Genomic DNA, 25,933 nt, shown 5'->3' on the forward strand with positions numbered 1-25,933 from the left:
ATGACTCGGGATGGAGAAATTTACTGTATAAACCATAAGAACAAGACCACCTCTTGGCTAGACCCAAGGCTTGACCCTCTAGTTCCCCAGAGCCCACAGGGAGGTGTCATGGTGGCAGCAACTCCAACCAGCAGCAACAGATGCAGCAACTGCAGATGGAGGAGAGGCTGCGGCTGAAACAGCAAGAACTGCTTTGGCAGAAGTTAGCACTGCGTAGCCAGTTACCAACACTGGAGCAGGACGGTGGGACTCAAAATCCAGTGTCTTCACCAGAGATATCTCAGGATGAGAACAATGTTGACCAATAGCTCACATCTTTTCCTTAACAGTGGCACTTATCACTCTCGAGATGAATGTACAGACTGTGGACTAAGCATGGGCAGCTAGTGTCCCTCGCACCACAGATGACATCCTGAACAGCATTCATGAGATGGATACAGGTGATACTATCAACCAAAGCACCTTGCCCTAACAGCAGGACCGTTTCCCCGACTACCTGGAAGCCATTCCTGGGACAAAAGTGGACCAAGGAACACTGGAAGGAGATGGAGTGAACATAGAAGGAGAGGAGATGATGCCAAGTCTGCAGGAAGCTTTGAGTTCTGAAGTCCTTAATGACGTGGTTTTGTTGGAACCTAGGCAAATGACCATATTAGTGAATCTGTTCATAGTTGTAGCTTGGGACAGTTATTGTAGTTGTTTTGGTAAAATCTTCATTTCCAATTTTTTACCACCTTATTTAAATCTTGATTATCTGCTCTCTATTTTATGTACATACACACACACAAACATAACATTTATAAGAGTGTGGTAGCAGAATGTATCCTTTGTTTAGGTTTCCCTGCTTTCCAGTTAATTTTTAAAATCGTAGCGCTTTGTGTGCATTTAGAATACATGACGAGTAGTTTATATTTCACTGGTAGTTTAAATCTGGTTGGGGAAATCCACAGATGTTTGAAGTAGTTCAGTGTTCTAGAAAGAGCTATTACTATGGATAGTACCTAGGGAAGTGCTCCACGCCCTCTGGGCATATGATAGGTATTATCCGATGAATTGGAAAGGAGCAAACCAGAAATAGCTTTATTTTCTCCCCTGGACTAATTTTTATGTCTTGGTTGGAAATCACTGAGTAGGTTCATAATGTCCATGACAGAAATAAGCTTTATAGTGGTTTACCTTTATTTAGCTTTGGAAGTTTGCCTTTGCCTTAGTTTTGGAAGTAAATTCTAGTTTGTAGTTCTCATTTGTAAAGAACACATTAAAGACTAGATTAAAATATTGCCTTCAAGATTGTTCTTACTTATAAGACTTGCTCCTACTTCTGTGGTGAAAACTGACCCTGGATAGAATACTATAAGGTCATGAGTTAGCCGGAAAAGTGATCAGATTAATAAATGTATATTGACAGTTGGATTTAGCAAAGAAATACAGATAATCATGATTATACCTTTATTTTTACAGGAAGAGATTATGTAACTAGAGTATATGTCTACAGGGATGATAATGGTTTCCAAAGAGTTTTTTTTTTTTTTTTTTTTTTTTTTTGAGATGGAGTCTCGCTCTGTCATCAGGCTGGAGTGCAGTGGCGCAATCTCGGCTCACTGCAACCTCTGCCCCCTGAGTTCAAGCAGTTCTTGTGCCTCAGCCTCCCGAGTAGCTGGGATTACAGGCGCATGCTACCACACCCAGCTAATTTTTGTATTTTTGATAGAGACGGGACTTCACTGTGTAAGCCAGGATGGTCTGGATCTCCTGAGCTCCTGATCCACCCGCCTCGGCCTCCCAAAGTGCTGGAATTGCAGGCGTGAGCCACCGCACCCGGCCCCAAAGAATATTTTTTAAAGGAACAAGATGAGCGTGAATTAACTCTTCAGTATAAGCTATGAAGTAAAAGTTGATTGTGAATTAAAGTTGCACTGGCTAGCACCTCTATGTTTTAATGGTCTTCCAATATATCTAGAATAAGCCCTTATTTTCAAGGGTTTATAACAGACATAAAATCTCTTCTCTGGGCAAAAGCTGCTTTGAAAATTTCAGCCTCAGCTTGGGAAGATAGATTTTTTTCCCCCAGTTACAAAATCTAAGTATTTTGGCCCTTCATTTTGGGGGAGTACAAAAGTTGGAAGTAAGAAGTTTTATTTTAAATACTTTCAGTGCTCAAAAAAATGCAATCACTATGTTGTATATAATAGTTCATAGGCTGATCACTCATAATAATTGACTCTAAGACTTTTATTAAGAAAACAGCAGAAACATTAAATCTTGAATTAAGTCTGGGAGGAAATGGCCACTGTGCAGATGGAGTTTTAGAGTAATAATGAAATTCTACCCAGAATGCAAAATTGGGTATATGAATTATATAGTGTGTGGTTGGGAATGTTTTTTAATGTGCAGAAGATCAAAGCTTCTTGGAAGGAGTGCCTATAATTTGCCAGTAGCCACAAATTAAGATTATATCTTATATATCAGCAGAGTAACTTTAGCTTAAGGGGAGGGTGGGAAGGTTTGGGGGCTTGTGAAGATTTCAGGGACATGATAGAGAACCTTATAAACTTCTTTCTCTTTAATAAAGACTTGTCTTACATCTTGCTGTCATTAAAGGCAGCTGTTCCTAGAATTTCAATCACTTAAGTACACCCACAAAACAAGAATATGGAGATCTTCATTTCTCCTCGACTTTAATTTGCCCATTTATACCTCAGTGTTGTAGCAGTACTGTGATACCTGGCACAGTGCTTTGATATTATGATACTCTCTGTACTGACCTGAAGGAGACCTAAGAGTCCTTTCTCTTTTTGAGTTTGAATCACTGCCTTGATGTGGTGTCTGGTTTTATGTCCTTGTTCCTGATGTAAAAGTGATTAACTGCTTCTTGGTTGTATTGGGTAGCATTGGGATAAGATTTTAAGTGGGTATTCTTGAATTGTTTTTATAATAAACCAATTTTATAATCTTTAAATTTATCAGCTTTTTACATTTGTGTTCTTTTCACTCAGGGCTTCTTAGATCTACTTGTGGTTGATGGAGCACATTGATTTGGAGTTTCAGATCTTCTAAAGCACTATTTGTTGTGATAACTATTTTCTAAATATAATGCCTTTAAAGGAAAAATGAACATACGGAAGTGACTTTGCTATAAATAATGTAGCTGTTTTAAGTATTCATATTAAATAGATGCCTTCTGTATGGAACATGGCAGAAAGACTGAAAACAGTAATTAATTGTGTAATTCAGAATTCATAACAATCAGTGTTGAAACTCAAACACTGCAAAAATGGGTGGCAATATTCAGTGCTTAACAATTTTATAGCATTGGTGTATGCGAGAAATGAGTGGTCAGATGAATTTTATCCTTTCAAGCATGTTTTTATAAGAATTGCAGTTGTACCTATCATAACAATTGTTTTCTGTATCTTGAAAAAATATTCCCCACATTTTAAATGTTTTACATTAGAGAATTATTTAATGCACATTTGTCAGATAGATAGATAGATAGATAGATAGATAGATAGATAGATAGATAGTACCAATGTTACCTTTTTATTTTTTGTTTTAGATGTAAGAGCATACTCATATGTTAGGTACTCACATAAATTATTACATTATTTTTTCTTATGTAATATCTTTTTGTTTGTTTATGTGGTTCAAATATATTCTTTCCTTAAACTCTTTTTTTTAAAAAAAGGAAGTGATTGCTAATGGGTTCAAGGTTTTCTTTTGGGCTGATGAAAATGTTTTAAAATTAGATAGTGGTAATGATTTAAGAATATGTAAATATAACTAAAAATCACTGAAAAGAATACAATTTATATAATGTGAAATATTTACCAAAAAAATTAAGGAATATTATTGAACCACAAAAGATCCCAAATAGTCAAAGCAACCTTGAACAAAAAGAACAAATCTGGAGGACTCATACTATCCAACTTCAAAATATACTACAGAGTTACAGTAACAAAAACAGCATGGTACTGGCATAAAAACAGACAGAGAGACTAATGGAACAGAATAGAGAACCCAGAAATAAATTCACACATTTACAGTTAATTTATCTTTGTCAAAGTTGTCACATACACACAATAGGGAAAGGATAGTCTCTTCAATAAATGGTTTTGTAAAAACTAAATATGCATGCAGAAGAATAAAATTAAACCATTATCTTACATCATATACAAAAATAAACCCAAAATGGGTTAAATGCTTAAACATAAACCTGAAACTATAAAACTGACAGGAGAAAACACATGAAAAATGCTTCTTGACATTTGTCTAGACAAATGTCAATATCCAAAGGACAATGACTTTTGGATATGGCACCAAAAGCACAGGCAACAAAAGCAAAAGTAGACAAATAAAACTGTATCAAACTAAAAAGCTTCAGCAAAGGAAACAATCAATGAAATGAAAAGTCAATTTACATAAAGGAGAAAATATCTGCAAACCATGTATAAGTGGCTAATACCCCAAATTAAACACAACTGAGTAGCAAAAAACCAAAACCTTGATGTAAAAATTGGCAAAGGACCTGAATAGACATTTCTCAAAAGAAAACATACCAATAGCCAAGTTATATAAAAATATTCAACATTACTAATCATCAGGGAAATACACATGAAAATCACAATGAAATATCACCTCATACCTGTTAGACTGGCTGTTACTAGAAGGACAAAGGCAACAAGTGTTGGAGAAGATGTAGAGAAAGGAGAACTCTCATACACTGTTGGTGGGAGTGTAAATTGGTATAGCCGTTATAGAAAGCAGTATGGAGGTTCCTCAAAAAATTAAAACTAGAACTACTGTATGGTCCAGCAATTCCACTTCCACTTCTGGGTGTACACCCAAAGAAAATGAAATCAGCATCTCAAAGAGATATCTGTACTACCATGTTCATTGCAGGATAATTCACAATAGCCAAGATATGGTACCAACCTAAGTATCTATCAATAAATGGATGGGTAAAAAAAGGGAACATATATAAAAAGATACATAGATAAGCACACATATATAGGTGTGTATATATGTGTATGTATATACATATACATATAATGGAATATTATTCAGCCTTAAAAGGAAATCCTACCATTTGTGACAACATAGATGAACCTGGAGGACATTATGTTAAATAAGCCAGGCACAGAATAAAAATACTGCATGATGTCACTTATATGTAGAATCTAAACAGCTGAACTCATAGAAGCAGAGAGTAGGGTTATTGCCAGGGACTGAGGTGGGGAAAATGGGGTGATGTAGGTCAAAGGGTACAAAGCTTTAGTTATGCTGGATGAACATGTTCTGGAGATTTGATATACAGCATGATGGCTATAGTTAATAATATTGTATTATGTACTTGAAATCTGCTAAGAGAATAGACCTTAAATGTTCTTACTACATGCTCATAACTATGTGACAGGATGGATATGTTAATTAACGTAATTATGATAATCATTTTGCAATGTCTACATGTATATCAAAACATCACATTGTATACTTTAATTTATAGAATTTTTAAGTGTCAATTATACCTCAGTATGGCTGAAAAAATATATACTAGAAATAAAACACAGTAACACAGATGCAGACTACCTTCAGTGGGCTCATTAGAGTCAATACAGCTGAGGAAAACAATCAATGAACTTGAATATAGGTAAATAAAAATTACCCAAACTGAAAAATAAACAAAAAGAATAAAAATTTATTTCAAAACTGCAGAGAAAATAAAGAATTGTTTAGACTAACAAAAACTAAATGTCATTTTCTGTAGAATTGCACTAAATGAAATGTTAAAGTTATGCAGAAGAAATATGTTATCTGACATAAACTTGTGCCTATACAAAAATTAAAGAGCACTTGAAAGCACGGTGGCTCACACCTGTAATCCCAGCACTTTGGGAGGCTGAGGTGGGTGGATCACCTGAGGTCAGGAGTTTAAGACCAGCCTGGCCACATGGCAAAAGCCCATCTCTACTAAAAATACAAAAATTAGCCAGATGTGGTGGCTTATGCCTATAGTCCCAGCTACTTGGGAGGCTGAGGCTGGAGAATTACTTGAACCCAGGAGGTGGAAGTTGCAGTGAGCTGAGATCATGCCATTGCACTCCAGCCTAGGGATCAGACCAAGACTCTATCTCAAAAAACAAAAAGGTAAATATAAAAATTTTTAAACTTATTCTTAATTGCTCTAAGAGATAATTGTGTGCTCTGTTGCTGGGTAAAATGGAGTATGCCTGCTCCACTTTGTCTTTCCAGCTAAATGCAAATATAGGAGATGGACAGAATGCAAGCAATGTTTGACAATGCAGGTGTGTTCAGTATGGAAATCATCAAGTTGGAACAACTACATGAGAACTCTGAGAAGTTAATAAGATCAGTGAGATCATGGAAGAAGCATAGAATTTAAACTGCTATCAATCTGGCACCATTTCTCCCTGATCTGAATACAAAAATGTAGCATGAAACCTGGAACTGGGCACTTAGATAAAGAAAGAAACCTAGGAGTGGCCCCCTAATACTAGCACACAGAGTAGAAAAAAGAAACTCACAATGCCCAGAGAATGCAGGTACCAATTAGTTTTTATTCTGCCATGTATCTCTTATATTACAGCCTTGAAGCAATCCTGTGGGGATTGAACCAAATCTCTAAGACAGGAAATTTTCCCCTCCAATCAGAGAACTCCAGTGCCTTTTTTCCCCTCTGTCTCAGTCCTTTCACCACTTGACCCCAGATGTGGATGCAATTGCAAAATTTTGTGAGCATGTAGGTTAAATAAGAGATATCTGCACTACCATGTTCATTGCAGCATAATTGCAGCTTTCTGACTGTGGGACCAAATAGAGGAGCCCTAGGGAATAAAAAAGCTTCTCCAGACATGGAGAAGCTCAGCAAAGCAATCCTAGAAATTTGCTTATAAACACCTGGGCTCACCCCTAAGTTGTACATACATGAATCTGATCATAATCAGTATACATAAAACTTTAAAAGTGGAGTTAACCTGGGGTCCCAGAGAGAACAATGGTTGGTGTACACGTGGAATACATGGAAATAATCTCAAAGTCTAGCTAGCATTGGAATTGCAAGTCATAAAAGGTGGGTTAGAACTTGCAGCCTGAACTCAGACCTGGTCAATTGCCTCCTAAAACAAAAATATCCACATATTCATAATATTTTTAAAAGGCCCCCAGATCTCATAATATTCAAAATGCCTAAAATACAAACCAATATTACATGGCATCTAAAGATCTGCGAAAATACCAAAGGAAAATCAACATATATGAATATTAAGGTAACAAAGATTTAGAATTATCTCATATAGACTTGAAAGCAGCAAGATGTGGTAGCTTACACCTGTAATCCCAGCACTTTGGGAGGCCAAGGCAGGAGGACCACTTGAGCCCAGGAGTTTGAGGCCTGGGCAGCATGACAAGACCCCATCTCTACAAAAAAATTAAAAATTAGCTGAGCATAGTGATGCGCATCTGTGATCCCAACTGCTCAGGAGGCTGAGGTGGGAGGATCACTTGAACCCAGGAATTCAAGGCTGCAGTGTCCTATGATTGCACCTCTGTACTACAGCCTGGACAACAGAGCGAGACCTATCTCTTTAAAAATAGAAAGAGCTTGAAAGCAATTGTTTATTATTATTATTATTGTCATTATTATTACAGATACTCCAACAAACAATCATGAACACAATTAAAATCAATAGAAAGCTAAAAACAACTCAACAAAAAATATGCTACAAAGAATTACAAAATGACAATAAAATTTAAATTTTAAAATGACATAAAAAACGTGGCAGCAGAAAACTCATTGAATAGAATGAATAGAAGAATACAAACAAAAAGAAAACTGGAGTGCAGATATTAATATCAGACAAAACAACTTTCAGAGCAAAGAAAATCAACAAGGATCGAGAGAGACATTTCAGAATCATAAAAAGTTCAATGCCGCAAGAGGACATTATAATCCCAAATGGGTATACACCGAATAACACAGCTTCACAATACAAAAAGAAAACTGACAAAACTTGAAGGAGCAATAGACAAATCTACAATTATCATTGCATATTTAGACACTCTTATCTCAGTAACAAATAGAACTAATGGAAAAATCAGCAATAATACAGAAAAACTGAACACCATCATCAAAAACCTGGACATAATTGACACTCATAGAACACTTCACTCCGTAACAGCAAAATGCACATTCTTCTCAAGAGCACAAGGAACATTCACCAAGGTAGACCCCATCCTTGATTTTAAAATGAACCTTAACAAATTTAAAAGAACAGAACTCACACAGAGTGTGCTCTCAGATCCTAATATAACTAGACTAGAAACCAATAACAGCAAGACAACAGAAAATTCCAAAGCTTTGGAAATGAAACAGTACACTTCTAAATTATCCATGATCCTATCGGGGGAACTACCCCTGATAATTCAATGTAGGTTCTTTTCTATTTCCCTAAGTGTTGGCTGGTCTGAGAAATAAAAGGAAAGAGTACAAAAGGGAGAAATTTTAAAGCTGGGTGTCCAGAGGAGACATCACACGTCGGCAGGTTCCTTGATACCCCCTAAGCCGCAAAACCAGAAAGTTTTTATTAGCAATTTTCAAAGGGGAGGGAGTGTACGAATAGGGTGTGGGTCACAGAGATCATATGCTTCAAGGGCTTGACAAAAGATCACAAGGCAGAAGGTCAGGGCGAGATCACAAGGTCAGGGTGAAACTAGAATCACTAATGAACTTCCATGTCCTGCTGTGCACGCATGTCATTGATAAACATCTTAACAGGGTTCAAGAGCTGAGAACCAGTCTGACTAGAATTCACCAGGCTGGAATTTCCTAATCCTAGCAAGCCTGGGGGTGCTGCAGGAGGCCAGGGTGTGTTTCATCCCTTATCTGCAACTGCATAAGGCAGACATCTCCAGAGCGGCCATTTTAGAGGACTCCCCTGGGAATGCATTCTTTTCCTAGGGCTGTTAATTATTAATATTCCTTTCTGGGGAAAGAATTCAACGATATTTCTCCTACCCGTTTTCGGTAATAAGAAAAATATGACTGTGTTCCACCCGGCTCCCAGGCAGCCAGACTTTAAGGTTATCTCCCTTGTTCCCTGAAAATCACTGTTATCCTGTTCTTAAAGTGCCCAGATTTCGTATTGCTCAAACACACATGCTTTGTGAACAATTTGTACAGTTAATGCAATCATCACAGGGTCCTGAGGTGACATACATCCTCTGCTTATGAAGATGACCGGATTAAGAGATTAAAGTAAAGACAGGCATAGGAAATTACAAGAGTATTGATTGGGGAAGTGATAAATGTCCATGAAATCTGCATAATTTATGTTCAGAGATTGCAGTAAAGACAGGCTCAAGAAATTATAAATGTATTAATTTGGAGAACTAACAAATGTCCATGAAATCTTCACAATTTATGTTCTTCTGTTGTAGCAGGACGGGCCGCAGATGAAACCTCTCAGACACCAAGTTGTAAATTCAGCTGGGAGCATCGGCAAGCTACCATCTCAAAATCCGAGCTCCCCGAGTGCACAATTTCTGTCCCTTTTAAGGGCTCACAACACTGAAGATTTCATATGAAAGGGTCGTGATTGATTGAGCAATCTAGGGGATATGTGACAGGGTTTCATGCACTGATAGAGAGAAACAGAACAGGGCAGGGAGTTTCACAATGTTCTTCTATACAATGTTTGGAATCTATGAATAACATTGGTTTCTAAGTTATGAATTGATTTTTAACTACTAGGTTTAGGCCAGGAAGGTCCAGGCCTGGTTTTGGGCCTGGCGCCGGGCTGCCTGTCTTTGGTTTTACTTTCTTGTTTTTTCCTTAAAACAGGTACTGAGTATAAAACAATATAAAAGAATGTGATAAGGTCTTTTTCTTTCCTCACTGTCATGGCTTCAGCAGATCCCTCCATTCGGGGTCCCTGGCTTCCTACAACAATCCCAAGAGGAAACTTCTAGGAAAATTAGCAAATATTTTTAACTGAACACAAACGAAAATACATCATACCACAATTTATGGGATGTCATTAAGGTAGTATCTAGAGGAACACTTTGCCATGTACTCAATGTGGTCAGCATCATTCTGATTATAAAGTGAGACAATGACATTCAAAGAAAGGAAAACTATAGACTAATACCTCTTGTGAAGACAGATGGAGAGTAAGAGAAAACAAGTCAGTGCCCCCATAGTTCCCTGAAGGGACAGGACCCCACTGAAGAAAAGGGGATTTCTCTGAGCAGTCTACTGCTGCCACTTATAGAAGCAAAAGAACTGAACCAGATCTCCATGCTTTCATATGCATTATCTCCCTTTATCTCAATCAGAGGAATTTCCAAGGGGACCACAGAAGATTGACACTAAACCCAAAAACCAGAGAAGATGGACAGATACAGAGAAGACTATGTTTAAGAACTGCAGGCATATTTAGTGTGGAAATCACCAACTTGAGGGACAATAAATGAACTGACTATCAGTTTGATCACTACAGGCCAAAGAGTTCATCAATTTCTGCACAGCTTTAATCGAGGACAGTTCCAAAGGCTTTGGATTTATGCCATGACAGTTAATACTTACACACCACTTACTTGTGTCAAGCCCGTGTCAGCACTTTAAATATACAATTTCACTTAAGTATTCACAATAATTTTACAAGGCTAAGTAATATTACTATTCCCCTTTCACTGATAAGGAAACTGAGGCTCAGAATATTTAAGTAGGAAAATCTTTTGACTCTAAAACCTCCAGAGGCTACTAACACTGTTCTCCACTCACCTCATACCACCCAAAAGAATTAAATTATATCTTTTACAATTTTTTTAATGAAGTGAAATTCTGACTGTCCTTACAAATCTTGGTTAACAAAAACAATAGTCCTGCTGTTCTAAAATCGCTTAGAGCTATTGTCTAGGCCAGAGAATAAAATGGAACTTTGTTTTTGCAGTTCTTCTATCAGAAGTGTGCACATGTCTGTTCACCGGCAGCAAGCAAAGCCCCAAGTACTTTGCATGAGAATTAAAGTTTCTTTTGAATAAAAATTTTGATCAGTAAAAAAATATTTCAAGCATTGTGAGGTCATTGGTGCCACATACACTGGAGTTTTAAAAGAACTTATAGCTTAAAAGCAAAGTAGAAAAAGCAAATTTTTAAAAATGCATAAAAATTGTTCACTGAAACTGAACTCCATTATTATTTTGGGACTTTGAGACCTCTGTAAAATCCATGCTTCCTCTCCCCAGTAATTTTTGAAGCACTCAGTGGTAACTCAAAAACAAGTCACACAACCTCCTTAAAGCATCCATCATGTTTTTCTTTCCAACTTAGATCAACTTGGTGGAAAATGCAAGTGTCCGATATATGCCCCCTAGGCCTCTTCCTAAGGCTAGAGCTAGGCAGGGACCTCTGAGATCTCCTGGATGCTGGTGCCACCCTGGGACCTGGGCAGAGTTTGCAGCTGCTTCTCTTGCTGCCTCTGTTTCTCGACATGCTGAGATGGGGGCCAAGTACTGCCTGTGCCCCAAAGCCTTACAGAATATTTGGTACCAGTGGCTCCCTTCCTTTCTATTTGTAGTCCTAAAGTGCATGTTCAGGCACAGATCTTAGGGCTTGGATGAGGTTATCCTTTGCATTAGACATCTCATTAGCCTTTCTCACCTTCTCCTATTAGCACATATTTGCCTTCCTTCACTGAAACCTTACTGTTTTGCTTTCCTGTTATCCACCTCCCCCCGGGTTTCATAACCCAGCCTTTAACATGAGACCTGGGCTTCATTTGGAAGCCATCACTGCATAAGTGCAAACGTTCTGATGTTTTCACTGGGTTCTGAAACCCAGAGTGGAGAGTGGGGATCCTAGTTGCCTCTACTATGTGCAAGTGATAGGCTGTTTGTGTAGGTCAGCTGTCTTCTCAGAGGGTCTTCTATTAAAAGCACATGATTACAGCATGCACCATCCCACCAAGAATTCCCTAATGGAACACGCTCTTCCCTCTACGTGACTACGGCCACTGCACATCCTGTGCACCCTCTAGGGTGCAGAGCCTGTGAGTCATGGCACTTTTTGGATCTGCTCTACTTCAGGCTTTATGACTGTAGGGTGGAACTAGAGGCTTAACAAGGTTTGCACTCTACTTTTGAACTCCAAAACTATGAAGACAGCCTATCACGGGGTTCTGATAGGTAAAATGCAAGAGCAACAACGATCAAGATAATTTCTCATTTTTTAGAAGACAACCGAGAAACCATGCTCTAATCCTCATATTCAGAGCAATTATGAATGTATTTACATAGGATTATCCAACATCATAAATCTAATTCATTTCAGCAGCTCCACGGGAGCCCACCCGAAGGCCCCTTGCTTTTCTGTCATCTGACTTCCAAGCCCTGTATCTTCAGGCCTGCTATGAAGGTTTGCTCTCAGCTCAATCCTAATTCTCCCCGCTTCCAGCGGTCACTCTGACTTTGAACTCAAGTGTGTATCCTGATCAGACCTCCCTTTCTCGCATGGGTCACTCCAGCCTTAATGTTTTGTATAGACCCTGCTTCAATTTCACTTTCCCAAATGAATTGCCATGGTTTGAAATATATGTGTATGTTTAGCTTCCTCTGCACAATTGCCTCTTCAATGCCTCTTCCTTCATGCTTCCCTGGGTCTATTACTCATCCTCCTGGCAGCCGCTCTGATAGCTCCACTTGCTCCACTTTCACCCCTTTCAAACTCATTTGAGAATATCCCATCACGTTTTTTTCTAGTTATTCCTTCTGTACCAGTTGTTCTTTATTTCCATCCTGTTTTTAACAAATGTGTCTTTAGACTTTCTTGTTCAAAACAGAAGAGGCAAGCAAACTCACCTTCATTATGTGCCAGGGGCTTTCCAAAGTTCTCATTTAATATTCTTAACTATTTTATAAAAGAGCAATGATTGAGCGGAGGAGGAGGCTTGAGGTTTATGGAAAGAGGTTTAACAAACATGTCCAGGGTTATAAGGGGTGGAATTTAGATTTAATCAGATGTATATGATTCCCAAACTCCTGTTGTCTTTTCCTCACACAACACTGCCTTTAAAATGTTATTTATATTAACAAAATTGAATTTTAACCAAAAGTAGCCAGAGACATTGATATGTTTGAGTTCTATTCGTAGTCCAGTGCAGTATTTCAAACTGCATAAAGGTGATCCCTTAGCAAACAATTTCTTAAAATCCAGGGACTTAGGCGTGGAAAGGACCTGAGAGACCATTCTATGTCATAGTTGAGGAACTTAGGAACCCTGGGAGATTGCATAGGTTGCAGTGCTGAGCTCCAAAAAGTCAGGTGCCCTTAGAAAGTGTATCACAGTTTTTACCATCTCTCGCCAGTTAGAATGGCGATCTTTAAAAAGTCAGGAAACAACAGATGCTGGTGACGATGTGGAGAAATAGGAATGCCTTTACACTGTTGGTGGGAGTATAAATTAGTTTGACCATTGTGGAAGACATCATGGCAATTCCTCAAGGATCTAAAACCAGAAATGCCATTTAATCCAGCAATCCCATTACTGGGTATATACCCAAAGGATCATAAATCATTCTACTATAAAGACACATGCACACGCATGTTTATTGCAGCACTAGTCACAATAGCAAAGACTTGGAACCAACCCAAATGTGCATCTATGATAGACTGGATAAAGAAAATGTGGCACATATACACCATGGAATACTATGCAGCCATAAACAAGGATGAGTTCATGTCATTTGCAGAGCCAGGGATGAAGCTGGAAACCATCATCCTCAGCAAACTAACACAGGAACAGAAAACTAGACACCACATGTTCTCACTCATAAGTGGGAGTTGAACAATGAGAACACATGGACACAGGGAGGGGAGCATTACAACTCGGGGCCTGTCGGGGTTTGCGGGGGTAAGGGGAGGCAGGGCATTAGGAGAAATACCTAATGCATGCAGGGTTTAAAACCTAGATGGCAGGCTGGGCGTGGTGACTCATGCCTATAATCCCAGCACTTTGGGAGGCTGAGGTAGGCAGATCACCTGAGGTCGGGAATTCGAGACCAGCATGACCAACCCCTCCTCTACTGAAAATACAAAATTAGCTAGGTGTAGTGGTTCATGCCTGTAATCCCAGCTCCTTGGGAGGCTGAGGCAGGAGAATCATTTGAACCCGGGAGGTAGAGGTTGCAGTGAGCCGAGATTGTGCCATTGCACTCCAGCCTGGGTAACAAGAGTGATACTCTGTCTTAAAATAAAAAAAAATTAAAAATTAAAAAAACAAAACCTAGATGACGGCTTGATGGGTGCAGCAAACCACCATGGCACATGTATACCTATGTAACAAAACTGCTCATTCTGCACATGTATCCCAGAACTTAAAGTAAATAAATAAAATAATTTTTAAAAGTGTATCACGGCTTTGTGAGTCCCGGGAGGTGTCTCTTCTGGCTGGAGAGAATCTCACTCAGTGGCCCCACATCTTGAGCTAAAGCCCCTGGAGGGAGCTGAACTGATGGTCCGTTTTCCAAGACGCCCTCGGGTCTCTTCCATCACCCCAGCCATCCGTTTTCACTCTGTCACTACATGATGACAGAGCCAGATCTCCATCACCACCACGATTCCATTCCCATACTTATTCTCCCATTCCTTTCATAGGTACCCCCAGCCCATGCATACACGTCTTCTGAATTCCTCTGTGCCTCCTAAAAGAACCATCATTAGCATATTTCCCTACTCCTCGAATGGTTCACTTCCTTCACTTAGCTACTCTTTGTCCTGACAGCACTTCTGCTGCAACCCTCAAAGTAGAAGCTGCTTTTGTTTCTCATATCCCGACTCCCCAAGGGCCTAGTAAAAGAGTAGGCATTCTGCTTAACTCTCCTTATTTTCTTGATCAAAATAACAATTAGATGGGAACTCCCTCATCTTCCCACCATACAATGTGCCAGCCCACCTGCATTGGACTGGTTTCTTCTGCCATGCTTCTGTCTCAGCAGGAATGTTCCGGCTCTGATGGGGACACCCTCCCTGCTTCTGCATGGGATTCTGTCTTTTGTGCCTCCTCAAGGACTTTGCCTCCAATCTTTCCCTCTCCTTCTATATCATGTCACCTCTCTCTTCTGCTCCCTTGTCATCAGCACACAAATAGGCACCAATGTCTCCCAAATTTAAACAGATACTCCCTTGACCCTGGGCCAAACCTCCACAGTTTCACCATTTCACAGCAAAATTATTTGCGTTATCTGGTCTCATTGTCTCTATAATTTGTTTCTCTTTACTTTCACACATCTCACTTCCATTCTCTTAAAACTGCCCTAGTCAAGGTTACTGATGACTTCCAGTTTGTCAAATCCAATGAGGTCTTCCCCGCTTTCAGTAGCCTTCAAGGTACTTTCTTCTCTTGGCTTCTAAAACACTACCTTCTAATTTTCTTCCTTCTACACTGGATTTTTTTCCCTGTCTTTGTTATTAACTCCTCCTATACCAATTGTATGACACATTCTCTATTTACACTAAAACCCTTGGTAATCTCATTTAATCCTTTGAACTCCATGACTTCAAAATTTGCCTCTTCAGCCAAGATCTCTGAATGACAGGATTCCAAATGGAGAAATGCATTTGACATCACAAAGTTAACACATTCAAAACAGAACTTCTATGCTTTGGAACTAGTTAGAGGTGGAGGTTGCACAACATTGTAGATGTACTAAATGTCACTAAATGTTCACTTTAAAATAGTTTATTTTATGTTATGTAAATTTTACTTCAATAAGAAAAAGAAAAAAAAAAAAAAACCAAAACAGAACTTGTGATTTCCTTCTTCACCTAAACCTGGTCCTCTTGGTAGCAGCAGGAGGCAGACAAATCCTAGGCAGATGGGGTCAGTCCCTGGTGAAACCCAACCTTCAAGCTGAAGACAATTTAAAACCTAGTTACCAGTCCAAATCTACGAACCAGATTAAGAACCTGTCTTACCCTTTGTCATGCTTTCCTCTGATCAGTCCTCACCTTCCATTTTACACATATCTACCTTCCCTAATTGTTTCTTTACACTGTCATGCCCACCTTTGAGTGGTGCCTTTGTTTTAACCTTTTTTGCATACTTACAAATGAATCAGTATGAACTCACCCATCCTGAGCCCATAAAAGCCCCAGACTCAGACACACAGGGAGAGAGACTTCAGATGGTCTGACTTCACATTCCCTCTCTGCTGAGAGCTGTTTCATTGCTCAATAAAGTTCTTTTCCACCCTTCAACTGTCAGTGTAGCCTCATTTTTCTTGGATGCGAGATAAGAACTCAGGATCCACCAAACAAGGGTGCAAAAAAGATTATAATACTGTAGCCCCCTGCCCTCCAACTGGTGAAGGGCAACCACCCTATGTGATGGGAAGCGGTAGCATGGCCAAGCTAGCCCTGGAGCCCTGGGCCAGAGTGGGGCGACAGGACTGACTGAGATGTTAACATGCCACCATCCATCTGGCTGCAGACACTGAGATGAAAAGAGCTAATCAGCATAATGTAACATCCCCTCTGGGGCTTCAGGGTCACAGGCACCCCTGTCTGGGCACCACGACATTCCCCTTGTCTGGACTCTGGAGTCTACTGTGGGAGTTGCTTGCAACATGCCTGGTCCAGCCACAAGCCCTGCATGGACCCAGCTCCTGTGCCATTGCTGGAATGGCCAGCTGGACCCCACACTTGCTCACTCAGACACCCCCTACCACCAGGGGCTGAGTGCACAGTCGTGCTGGCCACAGGATCTGCACCAGACTGCGAGCCAGGTGCAGCCTAGAGGGGCGAGCATTCAGGGCATCTCCAGCGGTGAGCGTGGGCTCAAGCAAGACTGGAAAAGTGGCCAAGAAAAATCTTGCATCACTTTCCTGGTATTCCCCATCTCAATAAATGGCACAAGCACAGCCACCTTCCTCAACCTCCCAAATCCCCTTAATTTCAAATTGCGCACAAGTGCTGTCACCTTCATCTCCATAGCTCCTCTACAAGCATCTGCTCCTCTCCTTTGGCATGGAGGCATCTACCACCTACCCCTACAACTCTGACAGATGCCCTGCTTCCTCTCTTGTCTTTCTATAGTATGTTCTCTGTAGCAGTCAACATGACATTTTAAAAATGTAAATCAAACCACCTTACTCCCTGGGGTTCCCATAATACTTAAAATAAAAGCCAACTCCTGACCATGGCCTACAAAACTCTGTGATTTGACCCCTGCATGCTGCTTCTCTGATCTGAATTCTTGGTCCTTTTCTCTTCCCCCTACTATACCTCAATCACACTGCTCATCTTCCTTTTCCTTGAAAATGCCAGTTCATTTCTGCTTCTTTCATTAACTTGTGTGTCTTTCTTTCTCCTGCTGAAGGTAAGCTATAGAGACAGGGACTTTACTAGTCTGGTTTAGCCTTGTCTCTCCAGTAACTAAAAAGTCCTAGACACATAATAGGTGCGAAATAAATAAGTGTTAAATAAACAAATTAGGTCCACACTCTTTCTGGCTTTGTTTTTCACAATAGCTTCAAAGACATTGTTCAAAGCACTATTATTTTTTTTTTTTTTAAAAAGCTATAGAAACTAAAACAAAAGTGTAATTTCCAGATGGATTTGGGTTAAATCAAAAGTAATACAGACAAACATAAATATATTAGAAGAAAATGCTAATATATGTGCAATTATCTAATGGTTGAAATTTTCCTTAGCAACAAAGGAAATTAAAGCCACTAAAGAATAGACAAGCATATTTACCTCTAATACACAGAAAATTGTATTATGCAGCATAAAACACAGTTAAGTTTTTAAAATTATATTGGGAAAAATATTCACAGTATGTATGATAAGATTAAAGGTAACATTTCTGGCCAGGCCTGATGGTTCATGCCTATAATTCTAGCACTTTAGGAGGCCGAAGTGGGTGGATCACTTGAGGTCAGTTTGAGACCAGCTGGGCCAACATGGTGAAACCCCATGTCTATTAAAAATACAAAAAAATTAGCTGGGTATGGTGGTGGGCACCTGTAGTCCCAGATACTTTGGAGGCTGAGGCAGGAGAATTGCTTGAACTTGGGCGGTAGAGGTTGCAGTGAGCCAAGATCATGCCACTGCACTCCAGCCTGAGTGACAGAGTGTGACTCCGTCTCAAAAAAAACACAGTAACATTTCTAATGTATAAGAAGTTTCTACTATTGGTGTTATGTACATGTAAGTTCACCACTTTATTTCTGCTTTGATATATGTTTGAAATTTATGTAAAAAAAGAAAACAAACAGAATAAGAACAGAAAGGAATTTTACATTGAGATGATGGCCTTAGAAAATTTTTATTTTTATTTTTATTTTTATTTTACTTTAAATTCTGGGATACATGTGCAGAATGTGCAGGTTTGTTACATAAGTATACATGTGCCATGGTGGTTTACTGCACCTATCAACTCATCTTCTAGGTTTAAAGCCCCTAAGCCCCACATGCATTAGGTATTTGTTCTAATACTCTCCCTTGCCTTGTCCCCAACCCTTCAACAGGACCCAGTGTGTGATGTTCCCCTACCTGCATCCATGTGTTCTCATTGTTCAACTCCCACTTATGAGTGAGAACATGTGGTGTTTGGTTTTCTGTTCCTGTGTTAGTTTGCTGAGGATGATAGTTTCCAGCTTCATCCATGTTCCTGCAAAGGACATGAACTCATTCTTTTTTATGGCTGCATAGTATCACATGGTGTATATGTGCCACATTTTCTTTATCCAGTTTTCATTGATGGGCATTTGGATTGGTTCCAAGTCTTTGCTATTGTAAATAGTGCTGCAATAAACATGGGCGTGCATGTGTCTTTACAGTAGAATGACTTATAATCCTTTGGATATATACCCAGTAACAGGATTGCTGGGTCAAATAGTATTTCTGGATGTAGATCCTTGAGGAATCACCATGCTGTCTTCTACAATGGTTGAATTAATTTACACTCCCACCAAGAGTCTAAAAGCATTCCTACTTCTCCACGTCATCGCCAGCATCTGTTGTTTCCAGACTTTTTAATGGTCACCATTCTAACTGGCATGAGATGGTATCTCATTGTGGTTTTGATTTGCATTTCTCTAATGACCAGTGATGATAAGCTTTTTTTCATAGTGTGTTGGCTGCATAAATGTCTTCTTTTGAGAAGTGTCTGTTCATATCCTTCACCCACTTTTTGATGGGGTTGTTTTTCTCTTGTAAATTTGTTTAAGTTCTTTGTAGATTCTGAATATTAGTCCTTTGTCAGATGGACAGATTGCAAAAATTTTCTCCCATTTTGTAGGTTGCCTGTTCACTCTTATGATAGTTTCTTTTGTTGTGCAGAAGCTCTTTAGTTTAATTAGATCCCATTTGTCAATTTTGGCTTTTGGTGCTATTGCTTTTGGTGTTTTAGTCATGAAGTCTTTGCCCATGCCTAGGTCCTGAATGGTATTGCCTACGTTTTCTTCTAGGGTTTTTATGGTTTTAGGTTTTACATTTAAGTCTTTAATTCATCTTGAGTTAATTTTTGTATAAGGTGTAAGAAATGGGTCTAGTTTCTGTTTTCTGCATATGGCTAACTGGTTTTCCCAGCACTGTTTATTAAATAGGGAATCCTTTCCCCACTGCTTGTTTTTATCAGGTTTGTCAAAGATCAGATGGTTGTAGATGTGTGGTGGTATTTCTGAGGCCCCTGTTCTGTTCCATTGGTCTATATATCTGTTTTCGTGCCAGTACCATGCTGTTTTGTTATTGTAGCCTTGCAGTATAGTTTGAAGTCAGGTAGCATGATGCCTCCACCTTTGTTTTTGGCTTAGGATTGTCTTGGCTATACGGGCTCTTTTTTGGTTCCATATGAAATTTAAAGGAAATTTTTATGATGTCTTCCAAGTCATTGCCTAGAGCTAGAGAAAATGGGGATTGGGAGATGATGGCTAAGTGGAACAGGATTTCTTTCGGGAGTAATTAAAATGTTCCAAAATTGATAGTGGTGATAGATATATAACTCCGTAAATATACTAAAAGCCATTGAATTGTACACTTTAAGTGGTTTAATGGTATTATATGTTATTACATCTCAATAAAGCTATTTTAAAAGGGAAAAAAAGAAGCCCCTACTAATTATCAAGAAAATGATATACAACTCAAAATAAGCAAAATATGAATAAGCACTTCACAGAAAAGGTGATTCCAGTGGCAAATAACCTAGAAAGATGTTCATCTTCCTCTGCACTCATGGAAATATAAAAAGTAACAATGAATGGCCTATTTTTACCTGTCAAATGAACAATATTTTCAAAACGTTTTACAGAGTGATCCAGGCTGGGAAAGATTCAGGAAACAAGTTCTCTTTGTGTCACTGATAATGGGCATTTGGGGTATATGTGCTCTCCACCCCTCGAATCTGTGCCAGCCTTAAGTGACTTGCTTGACAAACAGAAAATGGAGGAAGTGACTGTATGGGGGTTTCAAGGTTAGGCTCCATACAGCCTGACTCCACCTGAGCTCTGGGACTGCCACATTGGAGAGGCCTCTGTTTTGGAGGTGACATGGAGGTCCTGAGAATACATGGACAGAGAGAGCTGTCTGGCCAGCCCTCAGCTGTTTTACCCGCAGCCATCGCTGTTTTACCCCCAGCCATCCATGCCATCCCCCTCTGGGCCCAGACACTATGTAGAGCCAAAAACAAGCCATCCCCCACTTAATTCTGCTCCAATTGCAGACTTATGAGGAAAGTCCTTAATTGGTTGTTGTTTTTAGATGCTGTTTTAGGGTAGTTTTTTATGTAGCAATGAATAACCAAAACAAGATTGACTTGCTACAACCATTATGTAAAGTAACCTGGTAACACTTTAAAATTAAAAGTATAACCTCCATCATATGAGAAATACTCCTCCTTGAAATCTATCTCAAAGAAATAAAAGCATTAGTACATAGGATGCTTATTGCAGCACTTTTGTTGCAGGGAAAAGCATAATCTAGGAAAAAGATGTAGTCCATCATTAAAGGAATATTGAGTATATTACAATCATGTTTTTAAAAAGGAACAGAGTGAAGCTAGTTGTCTTGGAGAGATTTCCACAAAGTAAAAGAGAAAGCAAAATGCATAAAAGCATGCGAAACAGAATCTTGTTTTTGTAAAACAAAGAATGAAGGAAAAAAACACCAAACATACATATACCTACCCTATTTCATTTAATCTCAGATGGTAAGAAATTGTAGATTCAGAGATATTAAAATGTGAAAAAAAAGACATCTCAGATTTGATGTAATACAGTCTGTATGCATAGTACATCAACCAAATAAAAGCAGAAAGAGACACAGCAGTTTATTAACATAGCTTAAGAAGCCTCATGTTTAAAGGATGACAAAGTCCATAGGGAGACTAACAGAACAGAAAAAAATAAATAAAAAATAAAAGCTGAACTTAAAACACACACACACACACACTATAATATTTCATTTCTATGAAATACATGTGTTTACAAGAAACTAGACTGAAAAAGAGATCTATGTCTGAGATTAACTTGTATGAATGTCCATGAGAAATTCTCCAAAATAAAGCAAATTATAGGGTGACGAACACAATATGATTCTATGTGGATAAAAACAAACAAAACACCTGCATATGCTCGTATCGTTATGGGTATGAAGAAGGTTGTGGAAGATTATACTCTAGATTGGGCATAATTATTTTTTATATAGTCCCACTATTAATAAGCAGTATTACTTTGTGATTTTATAAAACTAAATAAAATAAAAATAGACAAAAATTGAGGAGTCTTAGACATCTTGCCATATAGCTAAAATATATTTGATTTTTTCATTTGTATTACAATTGTCTCTACCAATAACCATTATTATCATCTCAGGACCATAATAAAGGAATGAGAAATCTGCTAATTCCTCAGTGATCAATGACAACATTCAATGAGGCAGTCCCCATGGTTTATATATCTTAATGTATTGTTAACAATCTTGTCATCCTAATTACTCAGTTCAAACATTTTTAAAAACTGCTGTTGATCATGCAAAAATTGAAGGCTTTACTCAGATCTTATAGAAAAAAAAAATAGTTCGTTACTATAAAGAAGAGACTAACACGGAAGTAAATCTGCCCCAGGTGTAACTTAATATTTTGTTTCCTGCATTGGGAGGTCACTAAAAGGCCGCTAAAACCAGAGTCAAGAGTTGAGGCTGATTCTCGGTTGTCTAGCTTTCCTGCTGTGTGTGCCATGGGCAAATCATTGCTCTCTGGGAAGCTTAGTAGGCCCCTTCGTAAAAGGACCATGAAAATCCTAGCCATGCCTATTGAAGGGATCATTATGAAGACTAAATGTGAACACTGTGAAAATGTGGGTGAAAACAGCTTTAATATGTCTGGCACCTGAGAGTACTTGCTGGATTCCAAGAGTCTTTTTTATTTTATTTTTTATGTTTTTGAGACAGAGTCTAGCTCTGTCACCCAGGCTGGAGTGCAATGGCACGATCTTGGCTCTGCCTCCTGGGTTCAAGTGATTCTCCTGCCTCAGCCTCCTGAGTAGCTGAGATTACAGGTGTGCACCACCATGCCTGGCTAATTTTTGTATTTTTAGTAGAGATGGGGTTTCACCATGTTGGTAAGGCTGGTCTCAAACTCCTGACATTGTGATCTACCCACCTCAGGCTCCCAAAGTGCTGGGATAACAGGCATGAACCACCGCGCCCAGCTTCCAAGAGTCTTATTAAGCATATAGTGGGAAGAGCAAAGGAGTGAGAATCAGAGACCAAAGTGTTTTCTCAGCCACTGTCTCAGTGGGTGACTGTGGCCATCTCAGGTCACCTTTTGTGGACTTGATTTCTTCAGCTATAAAATAAGGGGTTGTTCTGATGATCTTTTCTAGTACTTTACTTCTAATATTTATATTAGGTTGGTGCCATTAAAAGGAATGGCAAAAACCATGACTACTTTTGCACCAACCTAATAGAAAAAATTCAATTCTCAAGTCTCTAAGTTTAGAAAATGTTTACGATTTGAACATTTGTATTTCCTTTTGGGAAGAAAAGAATTCTTAAATTCTTTAACCATCCCCGTAAACCTAAATATTACTTTAGTTGAATGTACTTTATGCACATTAAAGACACCAAAACTATTTCTTGATTACTAAATGATAATGAAAAGTATTTCACAAGGTCCAAATAACAAATGAAGACAAATGTTTCTATAATCCTCTTTCCTTGAAAGTACCCAACCTTCATTTGTCTTCAGGGATGACATCTATTCCTTTAAAAATATTTCCTTTTTAGATGCATTTTAGTGTCCGTCTGTGCCTCTTCGTGATTCTTACATCTATTATAAACTGCCGAGCCCTCAAATCTCTCAGCTGAGACGCGGTTCTGCTGACTTCCCACATTCCTGTTGCTGATTGATGGGCTTCTTCCTAATGGAGCTGCCAAATGGGCAAAATGCACAAATTGTACTTTGCCCCTATTAGGACTGTGGTCCAATAGAACTCTTGTCAAATACTTTAATTCACATCTGCCTCTGCCCACTGAAATGCAGGTTTTATTTTATAATAAATAACATGTTTTTATATGAATATAGAATATTGCATTTATGCTAACTTCTCAGTTTTTTCATTTTGTTTTGTTTGTAACTAATTCAGTATCTTTCTTGACACAGCCTTGTGTATATCACTGATCTGTCTAATACATCCAATGGCTCAGGCCAGACACCTCTGTGATGGTTAGTTTTGTGTGTCAATTTCACTGAGTGACAGGCTGCCCAGATATTTGGCCAAACATTATTCTGAGTGTGTCTGTGAAGGTGTTTCTTGGATAAGATATATATTTGAATTGGTAGACTGAGTAAAGTAGATTGGGTCTAATCTAATCAACTGAAGACCTGAATAGAACAAAAAGGCTGAGAACGAGAGAACTTCAAGCCTCGCCACTTGAGCTGAGACATTGGTCTTCTCCTGTCCTGGAACTGGAACTTACCCCATCAGCTATTCTGGTTCCCAGGCCTTTGGATTCAAGCTGGAACTGTAAGACCAGCTTTCCTGGGAATTCAGTTTATAGACTGCAGATCCTGGGTTTTCCTACTCTCCATAATTCTGTGGTCAATCCTTATAATACATACATATATATATATAATCTCCTATTATTTCTGTTTTTATGGAGAATCCTAAGACAACCTCTACCCAGGTTTCAAGGTCTTCCTAATTCAACCCCATCCAGTCCCATTTCAAAAGATTAATATTACTATATTAACAGTTTACAGCATGCCAAGCACCGTGCTAAGGGCTTTATATGCATGATCTCAATTAATCTGTATGACAATACCCTGAGGTAGGCCTATTTTTATTTCCCTTAAGAGATAAGAACACTTAGACTCTGAATAATTCTGGGAATTTAGCCCAAGCCTGCCTGACTCCTAAAACTGTATTATGAGTCTGAGTCTATGCTATCTCCGCAACCTAACAAATGAGCCCTTCTATAATCAGGTTGAAACTTCCAGTTCATTTTGGTCTCCATATCTTAGAAAGGTAATTATTTCTAAACTTTGACGCATAACAGAATGACCTGGGGGATTTTTTTTTTTTTTTTTTTTAATCTCTAAGGTGCTCAGCTCTAACATTCAGAGTCACGGTTGTTCTGTGCTGTGGTTCAGGAATCAGCCTTTTAAAGTTCCCAGGTGATTCTAGTAGGCCAGAATGCAAGTCAATACTGGGAATAAGGGCCTTAGGTTAGGCCAGTGGTTCTCAATCTTTAACCTGTATCAGAATCACCTGGAGGTCCTGTTAAAACACAGGCTGCTGAGCCCTGCCTCTCAAAGTTTCTAATTCAGTAGATTTGGGGTACAGTCCAATAATCTGCATTGTGGTAAGTTTCCATGTAATCCTACTACTGCTAGTCCAGGGACCACACTTTGAGAACCACTGGGTAAAGCTCTTCTCCTTGCTTTAAATACGTTCTTTGTACCTTCCTCAAATCCAAATTTCTGCTTATCCTTAAAGCCAACTTCTCCATAAGGCCAGCCCACCTCAGAACTTCCCCTCCTTCCTCTTCCGCTTCCTGAGGCCTCTATTTACCCCCATGTCATCCAAGCTGGCAGGTTCTGGCAGACCAGGTGAACACCAAGATGAGAAAATGCATTCTGGCTGTTTTTGTTCTTCCCTGTGATTGCAAGGTGTCTAACTTCGCAGTTAAAAAGCCCAATAAATCTGTTTAGGAGCTGCCTGGTATGTCCGTGTGTGTACCTGCTCTCAGCCACAGCGGAACGCCTCCTTCCTCTTGTACCATTTATCTGCCCCAGTCTCTCCGAAGATGCTATGAAGGCTGTCTGGACGTGGCTCTGAAAGCCATTAAGAAGACCGCAGGAGCCACAGGACGGCCAAGTCCCCAGCGCTGCCTGTGCCAGGCCTGGCCCACCTGCTGCTGGCACTAGGGACTCAGCACTTTGCGGCAGCTTGGGTAAGACAGCCTTCAGTCAACGTCCCCACTGGCTAATTTCCACACTCTGAACCAGGTTCCTCTCCCTGGGAGCGAGGGGTGAACCCCAGGTACGCTCCATGTGACAGAATATTGTGTGTCCTGATCCTCAACCCTGAAACTTTTAGGCTGTGACTGATACCTCACTTAGGGTGCGTTCTTTCTTACAAGCCACGTTGGTTCCTCTTGCTAATAGAATCCCTGAAAGGAACACCCCACTAATCCTCCAAACCCAGCTACGCATGCCTGAATCAGAGGACGAATACAGCTTAGGCTTCGTTTTTAGTTTTGAGACGGAGTTTCACTTTTGTTGCCCAGGCTGGAGTGCGATGGCATGATGTCGGCTCACTGCAACTTCTGCCTCCCGGGTTCAAGCAGTTCTCCTGCCTCAGCCTCCCAAATAGCTAGGACTACAAGCGTGTGCCACCATGCCCAGCTAATTTTGCAT

General features: G+C 39.4%; 1 pseudogene; it reads left to right on the forward strand.

Moving 5' to 3' along the window:
- Nucleotides 1–25,441, forward strand: LOC111523640 (annotated as a pseudogene).
- Nucleotides 25,442–25,933: the final 492 nt, after the last annotated feature.

Source organism: Piliocolobus tephrosceles, chromosome 5 (assembly GCF_002776525.5).
Source record: "Piliocolobus tephrosceles isolate RC106 chromosome 5, ASM277652v3, whole genome shotgun sequence".
Lineage (NCBI taxonomy): Eukaryota > Metazoa > Chordata > Mammalia > Primates > Cercopithecidae > Piliocolobus > Piliocolobus tephrosceles.